This window comes from Taudactylus pleione, unplaced genomic scaffold (assembly GCF_031769625.1).
Source record: "Taudactylus pleione unplaced genomic scaffold, aTauple2 ptg000069l, whole genome shotgun sequence".
Lineage (NCBI taxonomy): Eukaryota > Metazoa > Chordata > Amphibia > Anura > Myobatrachidae > Taudactylus > Taudactylus pleione.
In genome coordinates, this window is record NW_028284471.1 from 7,947,072 (window position 1) to 7,962,834 (window position 15,763).

The 15,763-nt window shown below is 44.4% G+C and overlaps 1 protein-coding gene across 2 annotated transcripts in view; it reads left to right on the plus strand.

The window, feature by feature from the left end:
• The window catches only part of PMEPA1 (prostate transmembrane protein, androgen induced 1), a 63,908-nt gene that overhangs the window by 23,252 nt on the left and 24,893 nt on the right, over positions 1-15,763 (plus strand). Inside the window, exon 1 of one of the 2 annotated variants that reach the window (XM_088467169.1) lies at positions 5,484-5,516. The exons of the other annotated variant lie outside the window; for it this stretch is intronic. The gene's annotated coding sequence lies outside the window, so the exon portion shown is untranslated. Of the gene's footprint in view, positions 1-5,483; positions 5,517-15,763 lie in introns of those variants that run through there. 2 annotated transcript variants of the gene reach the window in all.

A 15,763-nucleotide genomic window follows, 5' to 3' on the forward strand; every position in this document is an offset into this window, starting at 1 on the left:
AAGGTTTCAGGAGATCTTAAAGATTTATCTGATTGGCTTTATGTCAATCTGCCATCTCCCTGTTATATATATGTGAATTTGTAGTTTCTCTTGGCCGTGTTTCACATGCATTCTCTTTAGTCATTACCCCATGTAGAAAGTGCTGTGATATCATTGTTAGATGGTGGAGGACTCTGTGGAGGAAGACATTTGGGGGCTGAACCAGAATTTAAGAGAGTGAGTTGATTGACTGTTTCCTGGTTCAGCCCACAGAATGGCTGCTTACATCTATTGAGTGTAGGTGACAGGTACACTTGTATTGGGAGGATTTCTATATGTTTGTTTTGCACAAATTCATCCGAAAGAGCCCGGACCTGGACTCTGTTGTCACTGCCCACAGGTTCTTTAACGAGGTGAGGGTGCTGGAGGACAACTACATCCCCAGAACTAAAATCAGCACATGGCTGGTGCATGAGGTGTCTCGGGATGCTGCCTAGTGTCTGGGGATGCTGCCATGGCTGGCTCAGTCAGTGCGCTGCTCACCATCTTTTCTTGATGTGACCAATGTTCAGACATTGTTTGTTTGACTGCATTAGCTGTACTTCACAGGTTTAGTTAGATGGGATATTGATCCAGCTGCTCAACACTTGGGTCAAGCGACCACATACTTGCTGACTACTTGAATATACAGGACTTTCAAAATAGAGGATGATGATGATCTCTCCCAAGAGAGTTTGGCAATCTCCTTGTTCAGGGCCATAATGAATAGCAGCGGACCGATTCCAGCGTTCTAACCATACTTGTATAGTAATGCTTTGCCCACCACAGCTTTACGACATGATTTGCATCATCCTGCTATAATGAGAGACATATTATGATTCAAGTCATGTCATTCATGGAGCTACACCCCGAATATCCCAGAGGGGAGTTCTAAAAAGTAAAAAACTGAGTGGCCAGATTTGCTAATGTACATTAATAGTAAATCCGGTGAGCAGGCTATGTCCATCAATGAAAAGCTATTCTCATCAGGCCTTGAGAATTGCTAGATTCACCACCAACAAGTCATTTTTGAATAAAACATTTTTTTTACCAGCTTTCCTACCAAGCCACCAAAAGTCACAATACAACAGGGAACACGTTCTCATGTTTCTCCTTGCACTGCTGCCTTCCAGTAAAGAATTCTTGTTCTAGCATGTTTCTGGATCATGCTTTCTGCCTGAGCTTTGATGATTGTACACCTGATGCTACAATTTTATGTTTCCAGGGCCTGTTTATATTTTTACAGTATTTTTAAGGGATGGTGTCTTCTTTCACTTCCCTTGTTCCGTCTGTGCATTTCTGTTAACAAACTGTATATTGTTCCTAAATCCTTCAGAAAGAATCTTGCTGCTAATCTCTTCCAATTTGGTGACGTTACAAAGAGCTGCAAGGAACCTTAGCCCTGGACCATTAGAAGAGTGAGATAAGACAGTTTATAGATCAGAGTCTTTGATGTCTGCTCTGTGCTACAAGCCGGAATGGAGGAGTGAGGACACAGCAAGTGTTGTCATGTGAATACTCTAGTGCAGGCTTTGGGCCTTTGTTTTTTTTGTTTTTTTTCCCCTGAGTTTAGAGTAGAATCTTATATAATGATTGCATGAAAATTATTTGTTCACGCAAGTTTTGTATGACTTGCTTTGTAAAAAAAAAAACCTAAGTAATAGCGTATTTTATAAATTCCTGTTGCAGAAATTGCCTCTAATGCTTCTTTGAGGAGGCTTCTAACTTATTTTGTATAATGTATTTATGTGGGCACAATAACTGCATATTATTTTGTGGTACTCTGTATTAGGTAACATACTGCCTGGACCAGGGGGCGACCTAAGCGGCGGACGCGGACTGTCAGGGGCTGTGCTTTAAAGTAATAGGCAGGGGCGCCCCATCCCTCTTTCATTACAGCAGCCCAGCACACACTGCTGTGTGCTAGGCTGCACTGAGAGACTGCTCGTTGCTGCTAAGTAGCAGCAGCAGCAGTCTCCTATGTCTGTGGGGCGAGCGATCACACTGATTTCACCCCCCACTGGCTATGCGCCGGGCTCAGGGGGCTCATAGCGCCCCCCTCCCCAGCGCGCAGTGCGCAGCAAAAATATAATCTTTTAGTATTTTTTTCCCTAAGAATTCCCGCGATTAGGCCACGCCCCTTTCACCCGGGCTTGGCGGCACTCTTGGCGCGCCTGGTAATATTCTGCACAGCCCCTGCACCGTACGGAGGAGGAAGTGTACTGTGCGGTGCTTTAAGTTAAAGACCGCACATTACACCGTGGCTGCCTCCTCCATGCGGTATAGGGGCTGTACAGCCTATTACTATAAAGCTGCACAGCCCTGACAGTCCATGGCCGCCGTTCCTTTGAAATGTTTGGGGGAGACGAGCCGCCCCCTGCCAACCCCCCCCCCTCCCCTTCCCTCCCCATTCCCTTAATATTTGCGTTTAGTCTGGGTAATGGTTAAACCTTTTGTAGATCATCTTTTCACATTGGTAATTCTACTACATGGGTGCTATGGCCGTGGTTAGTGGATAGATATAGTGAGTATATGGAGAAGACACGGGACGTTATTCTGCCACCTTGCATTTATTAAGTGGGAGTTGTGATTTTGTTGTCTCAGAATTCAATATGGAATCTATAGACACCTGGATTGGTTGCTCTGGGCAACATCTCCACTTCTAAAAGCCCGCACATTAGTAGTTAGTTAAGTGGTCGGAGTTGCTATGCTACAACTTTTAGTTTAGCATCTACTAGGTACTCTTGTTTTGCCAGAGACACAAAGAAAATATTGCTCTTGAAGATGGCTTAGGGCGCAATTCAATTGTTTACGCTGGCATCTGTCCCCCCTTCACGCCCGACGGAACTATTCAATTGTTGCTCCTGAGGCGCGCATACAGCTGCCGGCGCCAGCATTTCAGCTCGCACCCCCCAGGTGTGGCGAGCTGAAATGCGCAAAAAGTGATCTGCTTGGATGGCCAAATGGCACTTCTCGTGATCGCGCCCAGCACTTTGGTCAGGTTTAGTAGTTTTACACGGCTAAACCCAACCTCTTTGGACGCGATCGGCGCGATAATCAGAATAAAATTAATACCTCGTGATCTCCCTTCACTTTAGACGGGAGATCGGGCATGATAAAGCAATTTCATTTGCGCACTCAGAGTGCCTTTGAAATAATTTTGTGAAAGTTGCCATGGAATAGCACTTGTGCAGTTAATAAAACAAAGGCTTAATGAAGTAAGTGGCATACTACTTTATACTGGACTTGTCACCTATACATAGTGGATACAGCCTTTTTGGGGGGCTAAACTAATATATTACTGCTATTAGGATTCAGTGATCAAATGCCTCAGTAATGTTACTAAAAATGATTGGTTGTATGTATTTAAGGTCCTTTTTCAGGGCTGTAAGAAAAGTTTGCAGAATGTTGGAGAAAAATCTTTTAACTCGCACCTACAAGTTTAAAAGCACTTTCCCATAAATGCAGCACCCCTACATACCCGTCCCACATCATTTACCCCATTTTTGAGCTCTTTAGAGAAATTCACCTCAAAGCTATCATGTCAGTATTGGCCACATTGTGCTATTTAAATGCCTCCAAGGGCCTGAGGTGTACCAGAGGCTCCGCACGGTGTCCTTGCCTTTTTAACCTCTAAATATAAGATTTTCCCCACCTTTTCCCATGCTTAGATGAGTGTGAGGGGAAAAATGCAATTTGGATTTGAGTTGCAAGATTTCAGAGACGTCTTTTACCTGCAAAATCACTTTGCCTACCTAAATTCCCGAAGCATGGCACTGAATTGAATTGACCCCCAAAATTACCTTAAAATACACACACAGTATGCACACAATTGTATAGAAAATATATGGGTAGAGATTACCACTTCTGGCCAACAGCACCTACTCTAGTATACATACATGAATTTGAATAAACCGCTGTCACTGACACCACCAGATCTACTTCTCTCAGATCAACATCTGATTAGTCCCAAATACAGAAAGTAATGTAAGAGGCCACGCAACGTGTTTACCAAAATTTTCATCAGGGGTGTATCATTTACCAAACCTTCGTCAGGTCGTTTACCAAAACTTCTTCAGGGAAGTTTTGTTTACCAAAATTTTATTAGGGATATTTTGTTTACCAAAACTTCATCAGGGGTGTTTTGTTTTGTGGAATTGCAAATCACAGATAGCCCTGCCAGTGATGCCCTGCATGATGGCACTTACAATTAAGATATGTAGATGCCGATTATAAGATTTGTTACATACTGGGATGACTGGGCAGGTTGAGACTTATAGTTCTACAACAGGAATACAGGGTATGCTGGCACTTGTAGTACCAGAACAACTTGTACCCCCACAGGCTGCCTACCTCTGGACTGATGTAACAGAATACGTTGCTTTTTATGTTGTTGTAATCTTTGAAGAGCTGACTTTTTTGGCAGCCAGACAATCCTTCAAAATCCTTTTTAACTGAGGCATCCACTGAGTTGTCGGGTGTTACTGGGAGTGTATGAGAAGTTGAAATAATGGCCCTTGTATCTCTATAAAGGGGTTCATTTCCATCTGGGAAACCGAACAAGGCTTTTGTTCGGACACTAGGACATATTCATTGCACACTGCACAATTCCGAAAAATAAACCCCAGCCCAGCAGTGTTATTTAATGCATTCCACCCAATGTTCTTGGATACAAAAGAACACGTATTAAAAATAACTCTGGTATTACTCACCATTTCAAAGGCTTTGTAATAACCCGCGGAAAGCTGCTTCAGTTACACACTCAACCCACCTCCGAATTTTGTTGTTCTTCTCTGGTAATGCGTCAGTGATTTTGAAAAGCCTCCTCTCTGTCTGTCTACTCTATCCCCTGCTCCCTGCTCAGCATCTCCTCCACTACCCATAGAGTGCAACCTAAATGGCAAACAGTCATTTTGACAGAAGACTGGGTTCATATTATTTGTTAATAATAATCCTACTTTTTTAAAATAATCCTTTTTTTTTTATAATCACCCTATCACATTGTATTTATTATGGTTTTTTTTTTTTTTTTTTTTCAGTATTTCATGTCAAATATGTACATGGTCATACATGACTATGGGGCATATTCAATTGGGGGCGAGAACAGAAAAATTCTTGCACCTATGAGGTTTTTCCTGCAGGTGCGAGACTTTTGCTATTCTATTTTGAGCGCCAGGAGGTTTTTTTTTTTTAATTGTGTCAGGAAAAATCAGTGGTATTTGCTCTGGGACCTCGGCTTAATTAGTCATTAATTACTCACCTTCCGCAGAGCTGTCTTCTACCTCCAGCGTTGGGACCCAGTCTTCTGCAGCAGCAGTGAGTATGTCAGTGTGTGTGTTTGTAAGTGTGTGTACCCCCCTCCCTGTGTAAGTGTCTCCCCCCCTGTAACTGGCTCTTGGAGAACTCCATCTTCCAGCAGCCCCGGGACTCCCAGCAGACCCCTCCCCAGTGAAAAGATGGAGGGGAGGCCACCAGGAGCTGCGGAGACCAACGGGCAGGTAAGTGGCTTAGGTGACCACTTTTTATTAATTGGATACCGCAGGTATCGGGAGCGCGCATCCCCGCGGTAATCCAAAATTGGGCGCAAGGTTTTTTACCTTGCTAAATCTCGCACCCAATTGAATGTGCCCCTATGAGTGTTTGGGAGAATCCATAAATCTCCTAACTGCTAATGTGTGCCTTGTGTATAAATCGCATAACCTTAAATAATATAATGACACAGAGACAGGAAATAGCATTATAAAAGGTTTGCTATTTTATTGAAAAGATCAACATATTAAAAGATTGTATGATGACAAGAAATGATGGGCAATAATCACCATAGCCCAACAATGCACCAACACAAACACACACAGAATTGTGGGCGGAGTATGTCCTATGGGTGCTTTCAACACAAAAACTAACGGGTATCCAACTCAACCTTGCAATATAAAAAGTCACCCGGAAAGGTGTAGCGCATACTTGCCTACCCTCCCGATTTGGTCGGGAGCCTCCCGAAAATCGGGTGCCGCTCCCGACCTACCGGTATGGCAGGCAAGTCTCCCAGCTGCCGCCGACCCCTCCTGTCCCACCGCAAGTCTCCCGGCAGCTAAGGGGGCGGTGACGCGATTCGCGTCATTTTGGCACCGCCCCCCCGCTTCACACTGCCTGTGATATCGGCAGTGTGTAGGGGGGGCGTGACCAAAATGACGCGCTCGCGTGGCTCCGCCCCCCGCCCTGCCCGCAAAAACGTCTCATCTTGCTGGCCCTGCCCCCTTCTGTTGGCCACGCCCCCCAGTGATGCCGATCTGGCTGCTCCCTCCCGGAAGGGGCAGCCAGATAGTCGGCATGTATGGTGTAGTGTTGCCCTCGGTGGGGTGGTTCAGACTTCAATCAAGCAGAGAGCACCCGAGTTTAATGACCTGACGTTTTTTCCCACAAGCTGTAGAAAGCCACCAAACAATCAAACCAAAACTAAAGGGTGGGAGGGAAGGCAAATTCTTCTCAAAGATCCTTATACCATGTGCCTTAAATACCTAACCTATAAACCCACCCCTGAAACAACCTAACTAGCTAACATTAATCAATGTGACCCCTCACAATCCATCCCATAGTCTTGTGGTTTAACCCACAACATGCATATAGTTTTTCTGTTCTATATAGCTTGAACCAATATTTGTTCTATTACTTTACTGGGAACCATTGACATTACTGAGGCATGAGTAAGTGACAAGAACACCTTAAGGGTCAATTAATTTTGACGCGACTTGGGCTGCGTACAAAAATCTGTGAGAAGGGGGTGGGGGAGAGATAAGGTACAGTTGTGGGCGTTACAACAGCACTTTGCCCTGCTCGCCCCCAATTGAATTGACCCTGTGCTTGTTTTAGGGCTATCCATCCAGTTCAGGACTGGAATAATGTTGAGTAATTGATGATTCAGGTGAACAAACCAACAATATCTGCTGGCATTATTTAAAAAAAGAAAAAACACAGAAGACCTGCAACTTTTAGCATGTTGAAAACCGCTGATCTATAGTGATAATGGTGAGAAAAACTAGACACCATTGCGTAAAACACAGGGGCAGAACTATGGGAGACAATGGAGGCGCCTGCCGCCGGGTTCCAGCTCTGAAGGTGCACCTCCTCCATTGTCCACAACATATTCACCCCACTTAGGGCTGTAACTATATACCCGGTGTGTACCGTCATGGCCGCCCAATACATGGCACCCCTTCCCGGCACCTGATAAGCCATCATACATAGTGGAGAGCTCCATGTCACACAATCAGCTGTCGTCTTCGTCTATCTATAGCCTGTCTGCATGCGAATTGCTACATTACAGTGTCAGCGGCTGTGACAGGGGGGCACCAAATTATAACTTGCCTCCGGGCATCTGAGATGAACTTGCACCACTGGGCATGCATCATTGGATTTTAGCATATTCCAACTGTTTCTTGACCTAAAACACCCCTTCATTAGGTATTGATTTAGTCTGATGTGAATTGATCATCTCAAGTGACTACAAGCGTCTGTTTGGCCCCTACATTTATTATAAAATCTGACCCTTTTTTTTTTTTTTTTTAGTTCTGACTGGCCTGTATAATTATGTTTTATGATAATTTAGGGGTTTGGGATAAAAACTCGACAATAAAAAGGTTGACAGTCAATCTGTCGACACCAGATGTATAAGGTTGACGGAGTAAAAAGGTCGACACAAAAATAGTCTAATTTTTTTATTATTTTTATTTAGCACCGCCTCCCTCTAGTACCTAACACTAACCCTCCCCCTGGTGCCTAACCCTAACCCTCCCCTAGTGTCTATCCATAAATGTCCTCCAAAAGCCTAACCCTAACCTTAACCTTAGAAATGTTGAAAAAATGAAGTGCTGACCACTTGAACTTGTCGACCTTTTGTCCCTGTCGACCTTTTGTCCCTGTCGACCTTTTGTCCCTGTCGACCTTTTGTCCCTGTCGACCTTTTGTCCCTGTCGACCTTTTGTCCCTGTCGACCTTTTGTCCCTGTCGACCTTTTGTCCCTGTCGACCTATTAACTGTTGACCTATTCATTGATGAGCTTTCATCCTAATACTGTAATTTAGGTGCCAAGTATGAATGAATAGGAGAAAAAAATATTATAAAATTACTCGATGGTCTTTCTTTAGACATGAAATTTTAGGATGATGCGATACATGTTACAGAATGCTATGTTTTTCACTGAGGAAAATGCAATGGTCTATGGCCCTCATTCAGAGCCGTACGCTCTGAGCAGAGCGCACGCTCTGCATGAGGGCCGGGCTCCATTTTCATGGAGCGTCCTCCTGGACGCTCGTATAGCTGTGGGTCACCACCCACAGGCTATACGAGCGTGCATTTTGATGGCCGCGATGGTCGTGACCATCGCGACCATCGAAATTGCGAGCCGGAGCCTGCGGTTGAGGTTTTCAACCGCAAGCTCCGGAGTGATTTTGGCTCTATCAGAGCCAAAATCACTCCCACTGACATCACTAGTGATGTCAGTGGGCCGGCTTCTGACGGGAGGCGTTCCCGTGGGAACGCCCCCGTCAGGGAGGCACGCCCCCGGCACGCCCACCAAAGGGGGCGTGCTGTCAATCAACATTGACAGCACGCCCCCTTTGATCGGACACAACGAGCGAAGGAAAGTCCTTCGCTCGTCGTGTCTGGCGCATGCGCACGACGGAGCTCCCTCCGTCGTGCGCATGCTCAGTGCAGACCATCGACCCGCTCGCGAGTGGGTCTGAATCAGGCCCTATATTCCAAGGGCTGACACATTGTACTGGATGGGAGTTGCAGTTCTCCTGCCATACGAGTAAGGGCTGTGTCCTCTTTTATGTATTTATTACCAGTTATTTATATAGCGCACACATATTCCGCAGCAGCGCTTTACAGAGAATATTTGACAATTCATATCACTCCCTACCCCAGTGGAGCTTACAATCCTATATTCCTTACCACATGTCACACACATACACACTATGGTTAATTTTGTTGGGAGCCAATTAACCTATCAACAAAAATACTTGAATCCTACATGATATCCTTAATGTTAGGGACGCCAGTATAGAGGAGCCTTGACACTGGTCTGGCGCTTATTCATATATTTGCAAATGTATGTAACTAATACCTCTGAATTTCTATTATCATGTAGGATTCAAGTATTTTTGTTGATATTGCTGCAGTGTGCTGGAGGGAATCTCCCTTTTTTTTCTGTGGTTCAGTGGAAACCCCGCCCTTTACAAGCACCTGTGCAATGTCATTAAGCTGATGTGAGCGACCACCATACTTTTTGTAGCCAATTAACCTACCAGTATATTTTTTGAGTGTGGGAGGAAACCGGAGTACCCAGAGGAAACCCACGCAAGCTCAGGGAGAATATACAAACTCCACACAGTTAGGGCCGTAGCTGGAATTGAACCCACGACCTTTAGCGCTGTGAGGCAGTAATGCTAACCATTACACCGTCTGTGCTGCCCTTTTCAGTACAGGAGGTGTCTGTGTGTGTTTTCGCTGCACACACAAATAACTGAATAACTAAATTCAAAAAGACACATTTCCTTGCATGAGAGTTCGGTTTCTGGCCTCTGGCTGTGAAATGTACATAAATAAAGCCAGCATTGAAGAGAGTAGGATGTGAGGCAGTGGATGACTAGACAGTGCACATTGTGGTGAGGTAATGGCATCCGATGATGATGGCTCATCCAGCCACAGACTGTGACAGGACACTAAACACATCTTTTGATGGTCCTTGAAAATGATTAATTAGAAATTGCCTCATCTGTCTGGTCAGTCAGGAGCTGAAATATGAGTGTACACAGGCACAAAACACTAAGGCCTCTATGTGAATGTGGTCTGTTGCCATCAATTTCATTAAGGGACTTCCACCTAGAAATAAACAAACTCTGCCCCCTTCTTTATGTGAGCTACAAAATCTGAACCTTCTGTTATGTAACTGTTCCTTACAAACTGAGGAGGCCTGCCACTCTGCCTCCTGGAGTTTCTAGTTCAGTGTTAATTGACATGATGCAGTCTCAGGAATATTGGTTAATTTATCGTACTGCATCCTAATAATTTGACTAAATGCTTGTTTAACCCACAAAATGGCTGCTCCAGGCTTTGCAGTTGGAGTTGATGGGTCCACATAAACCATACTTGCCTACCCTCCCGATTTGGTCGGGAGCCTTCCGAAAATCGGGTACCGCTCCCGACCTCTAGGGAAGGCAGGCAATTCTTCCGGCTGCCGCCCACCCCTCCTATCCCCCCTGCAATAACCCCTGCAACCCCCGCAGCGGTGGGGGGGGCGGTGACGCGATTCGTCATTTTGGCCCCATACCCTGCTTCACAATGCCTATTTTATCGGCATTGTGTAGCGGGGGCGGGGCCAAACTGACGCAATCGCGTGACCCCGCCACACCCACAAGTGCCGGCCGGGATTCCGTCCATCGGCTTCCTGACTGCTTCCCATTCCTACAGCTTGGCCCTCTCCCTAACTGAGCAATCCTTCCAGTCACTCATCTCCTCTGTCCTCAAATCCCCGCCGCCTCTTTGGTACTTTCAACACTCTCCTTCGCCCCCACCCCTCCCATTCTCCTTCACTGCATTTGACTTTGCCTCCTTCTTCTCTTCTAAAATAGAGGCAATCCGTCACATTGGAGGATATAATCTCCCTGCTGCAACCCCACCATCCGCACCTCCCGACCACCCCACCTTGTGCTCCTTCAGCCCCACTACAGGTGAAGAGGTCCACTGCCTCATCTTGTCCTCTCCCCCCTCCATCTGCCTCCTTGACCCTCTCCCTTCTCGCCTACTATGCTCCCTCTCCACCACCGCCTGCTCTCACCTTGCTCACCTTTTCAACTTATCTCTCTCCACCGGCATCTTTCCCTCATCATTCAAACATGCTCTTGTCACACCTATTCTTAAAAAACCCAACCTCGACCCATCCTCTCCCACCAACCACTGCCAATTTTTCTTCTCCCTTTCGCCTCCAAACTACTTGAGCGGCTTGTCTACACCGCCTCACCTGCTATCTCTCTGACAACTCCATCCTTGATCCTCTCCAATCTGGCTTTCGCCCACATCACTCCACTGAAACTGCCCTGGCCAAAGTCACCAATGCTCCAGGGGCCACTTCTCTTTGGTCATCCTCCTGGACCTCTCTGCAGCATTCGACACCGTGGATCATTCTCTCTCCTCCTCCTCCTCCTCACCCTTTATCCCTTTGGCATCTTTAACACCGTCCATGCCTGGCTCCCCTTTTACCTCACCAACCGCTCCTTTTCTGTGTTTGCCTCTGGATCCACCTTCCACCCTTCCTGTTGGTGTCCCGCAGGGTTCTGACCTGGGCCCTCTGCTCTTCTCCCTGTACACCTCTACACTAGGAGAACTCATCAGCTCCTTCGGCCTCCAATACCACCTCTATGCCGATGACACGCAACTATATCTTCTGTCTTCTCTCAGATATCCAGCTGCCTCTCCACCATCTCTTCCTGGATGTCCGAGCACACTCTGAAGCTCAACATGGACAAAACTGAACTCATAATTTTTCCCCCTAATAGAGTCTCCACTCCAACCAATCTCGCTATTTCGGTTGACAACACCATCATCTCCCCTGTCACCCAATTTCGCTTGAGTGTCACCCTTGAATCCACCATTTCCTTCACTCCCTACATTCAATCTCTGGCTCAATGCTGTCGGTTCCAGCTACATAACATCGCTCACATTTAGGCCTTTCCTCTCCCAGAATGCTACCAAACTGATTATTCATTCACTAATCATTTCTTGGCTCGACTACTGCAAACTTCTCCTCACTGGCCTCCCACGTTGCCATCTTGCTTCCCTCCAGTCTGTTCTCAATGCTGCAGCTAGACTTATCTTCCTCTCCCACTTCCGCTGCTCCCCTCAGTCAAAACCTGCACTGGCTCCCATTCCCCTACAGAATCCTCTTCAAACTCCTCACCTTCACATACAAGGCCCTCTTTAACTCTACTGCTCCCTACATCTCCAACCTCATCTCCTTACATACTCCCTCCCGCCCACTCCGGTCTGCCAATGACTGTTACCTCTCCTCCACCCTGGTTACTTCATCTCATTCTCGTATCCAAGATTTGCCCGTGCAGCCCCCTTTCACTGGAATGAGCTCCCTCGCTCGATCAGGCTTACCCCAACCTTGCAGATCTTCAAACGTGCACTGAAAGCCTACTTGTTCATCAAAGCATACCATTCCACCACATAACCGTGTCACCAGATCGCTCTCCCTCCTGCCTCAGCCATCTTTAACTTACCTTCTTCCTGCACTCAGGTCCCCTTCTACACACTCGAGCCTCATGTCATCTGTCTGTTTCCCCTCTCCCCTAGATTGTAAGCTCCTAGGAGCAGGGTCCTCCTCCCTACTATCTCACAGTCCTCTTCTCAAGCACTTCAACGACAGCCTTCACCTTCCCAGCTGTATTGTGTATGGCGTATTGTGTTGCTAATTGTTACTTGTGCTCTGTTTTTATATTGTGGTTACTGTATTGTAAAGTAAGTTTCTGTGCACCCTGTACTGTATGTACGGCGCTGCGGACCACTTGTGGTGCCCTATAAATAAAATGTAGTAATAATAACACTCTAATATAAAACAACCGTCATTGAGACCTCAAGCTAGTCAGTAATGCAACATAAATGACAGCTGCATTACATGTATGGCAGATCAGACTGATTTATGTCCGTTTATAACGTAAAATAATAAGGGCACTGAAATGGTACTGAGCGATTTCGCTGGGACTCTTTGGTGTGGTTGGTAAACTAAATTAACTTTGTTGGGGGGCGGGGGTGTTAATGGAAAATATAAGCCCTCCCAGACTGCTGTAACTTGTCTAATATTGCTTTAAGTTTGCTCAGGAAGATTGTGCTTTATTAGAAGTGATATTTTTGCAGCTTCTTGGAACTCCGCTTACTAGGAATGCAAAAATGACACATAATTTCCAGCATTTGAATTACTTGTGAAACCATGGGGGAGAGTCAGTGTGTCATATATGGCAGGTGTTTTGCATGTGGCAAGAAGGTGCTTTTTGTCACTGGCCGTGGTACATTCTTGCCAATGATATGTGATAGAGTAGGACACAGTACAGACAAAACTACCAAAAAGGTAGTATTTAAAAATAAATAATTACTTTAATCTTGCAAGACATTTTGGAAGAAGAAAAAAAATGGCTTTTTTTTTAGTGCAAAATTACCAAATTAATCTCTCCCAGAAATGATTTATCAGGTTTTTTTTTCTCTTCAAACTTTTTTCACTAAATATTATTTTTTTTCCTCATGCTATGACACAGTGGTAGCTAATCATTTTTATTTTAACTCCATCTGACAAAGAGATCCGGAGAGACCAGGCACTAGCCGCATCCTTAAATGACTACTATCGCTCTGTGTCTCTCGCACTGCCTCAAATGGCCTTTGTTATCTGGTGTCTAGACACAGCGCAGCCAGAATATTTGGGCTGAGGGACAGAGAGGTTTTTGCATACTTCAATTATTCTCCAAGCCTATTAAAAATGGAATTTCATATTTCCTAATAAACAGATATCTCTTTGTACATTCTCTTTTAAGCTCCTTATAGGAAGAAAAGGAAAGGAGGAGGCTTGTGGCGTTGCAGAGGGGCTGTACGTTTATTGCTGTGATCGCTGTGTCTAGACAGCTTGCAGATGTGATTGTAGCAAGGGAATACTAGTACTTTGCCCCCCTGTTTGTTTCATGAAGGAATATTTCTGCCTGTGATGTTTTAGCGTGCTAGACATTTATCCAGGATGCGTGTACTATGTGTGTTTATAACAAACCAGCTCCTCATCTTTAAAACTACTGTAGACTTGAAGTACTGTTAGTGCAACAGAGACCTTTATTAAGAGACGAGAGTTTTAGTGCATATCAAGTAATAGTATCCATTGTCTGCTTATTTTAAATAGTTATGTAATTATTTTGTTTCCAGACGTCAGACAAGTTTACCTCATGAGGATTTATTGCCTCCTGCATCATATACTTCCTAGAGTAATATTCTTCAAAATACTCCTTGCCTTCATTGTTTGTTTGTTGTGGAGTAGGCTTTTCAAATTGAAATGATTATACTAATGGCGGACATGTTTAACTTGCATGACAGATATTTTACTTACCTGAAAGCCTCAGTTGAATCAGCTAAAAATAGTACATTATTATTATTATTATTATTATTATTATTATTATTATTATTATTATATATATATATATATTTTTTTTTTTTGTAGTATATCTACATCCTTGTGAAAACAATGCAAGTAGTGGCACTGATGTAACAGATTAGCTTTACTTTATTTGTTTATAGTACACTTTTGCTTTAGATATGTGGGAACTTTGTAAATGTTATTTTGTAAATGCTAAACTAGGTGCTAGGATGAGGAGGTTTATTAGGTTAGAGGCTCCTTTAATGTACTGTAGTAGCCTTGGGTCATCATTATGTTATTTTAATATAATGTTTCTTTTAATGAGTTCCAATTCTATTACATTATAGGCCAATGTGTAAATGCAGGGTTAATCAGGATATGTCCTGCCCCCCCCCCTCCTCTTAAAAGTGCAGACTGTCTGTGATAATATTCATATTAGCATCACGCATTATGAGATGTGACCTGAGTGGGATGATATGCATAAATGACCATAATATTAAAAGATTACACTGCTGCTTTATTTGGTTATGCAAATTATCTGCACCAATTACCATCTTAATGCTTGTTACTAAGCAGAGTCTGATGAAGGGCCTACTCTGTTTCTTCTGTGACACCCACACCAGGGCACAGGACATCTGTCATGGGAACAATAAAGATGGAGTCTTGCCCAGTTATCACTAGCATGCTGTTTTGGCCACTAGTTGAGTGAACTAGCTAAGACTGGGGGGGTAAAGGTGTGTATGTGTTTGTTTGTTTTTTATAGCTAAGGCTTATTAATTAACATTGTGTAAATAGCACATGCTGTAGCCAATATGTGAGGCTAGTAATCCAATATTACTCACAGCTTTCATTAGTTTAACTTGAGTTGTACCATTTTGGGATCACTCTATAAAATGTCTGCAAAAGTAGAAATGCTTGATAATACTAATGCAAATACTACTTAAATAGATATACTTTCAGAATGTTCATGTGGTCTAAATCTCGACAGCTGATTTCTGGATGATTTTAGGGTTATGATCAGGCATACACGTGGTTGACAGTCACAATGTCGGCATTCTGGCAAGTTGACTGACCTCTCACCCATGTTGACATTTTGAATGCCAACATTTAGTACATGTCAGCACCTACCCCTTTAACAGTGGTTAGCATTGCTGCTGAGCAAGGCACAATGTAGAGTTCATATATTATAACAATATCCGTGTGGGGTTCCTGCGGGTGACTCTGTTCCGTTAGTGGTCCAAATACACGCTAACTGATATTTGTGTGTCTGTGGTAGAGAAGTTGGATTCTAAGCTCCACAGACAACGGCTGTGACCTTGAATGAAGTTCTCCTGTACAGTACTTTAACAATATAGAATAACAACTGTAGGATACAAAGGGCATTAGACAGATTGTGGTCAAACAAACAGTATGGATACATACATGGTATGAAAAAAATGGAAGCTGGAGAGGTCCTCCTGTGAGTGACTTACATAAAGATGCTTTCATGTCTAGGAGACTATTCATTCAAAATATGTTTCTCGATAATGCCTCAGCCATAGTATTCTGCCATTTTTCGTTATTGCATGGTCACTGGGTGGC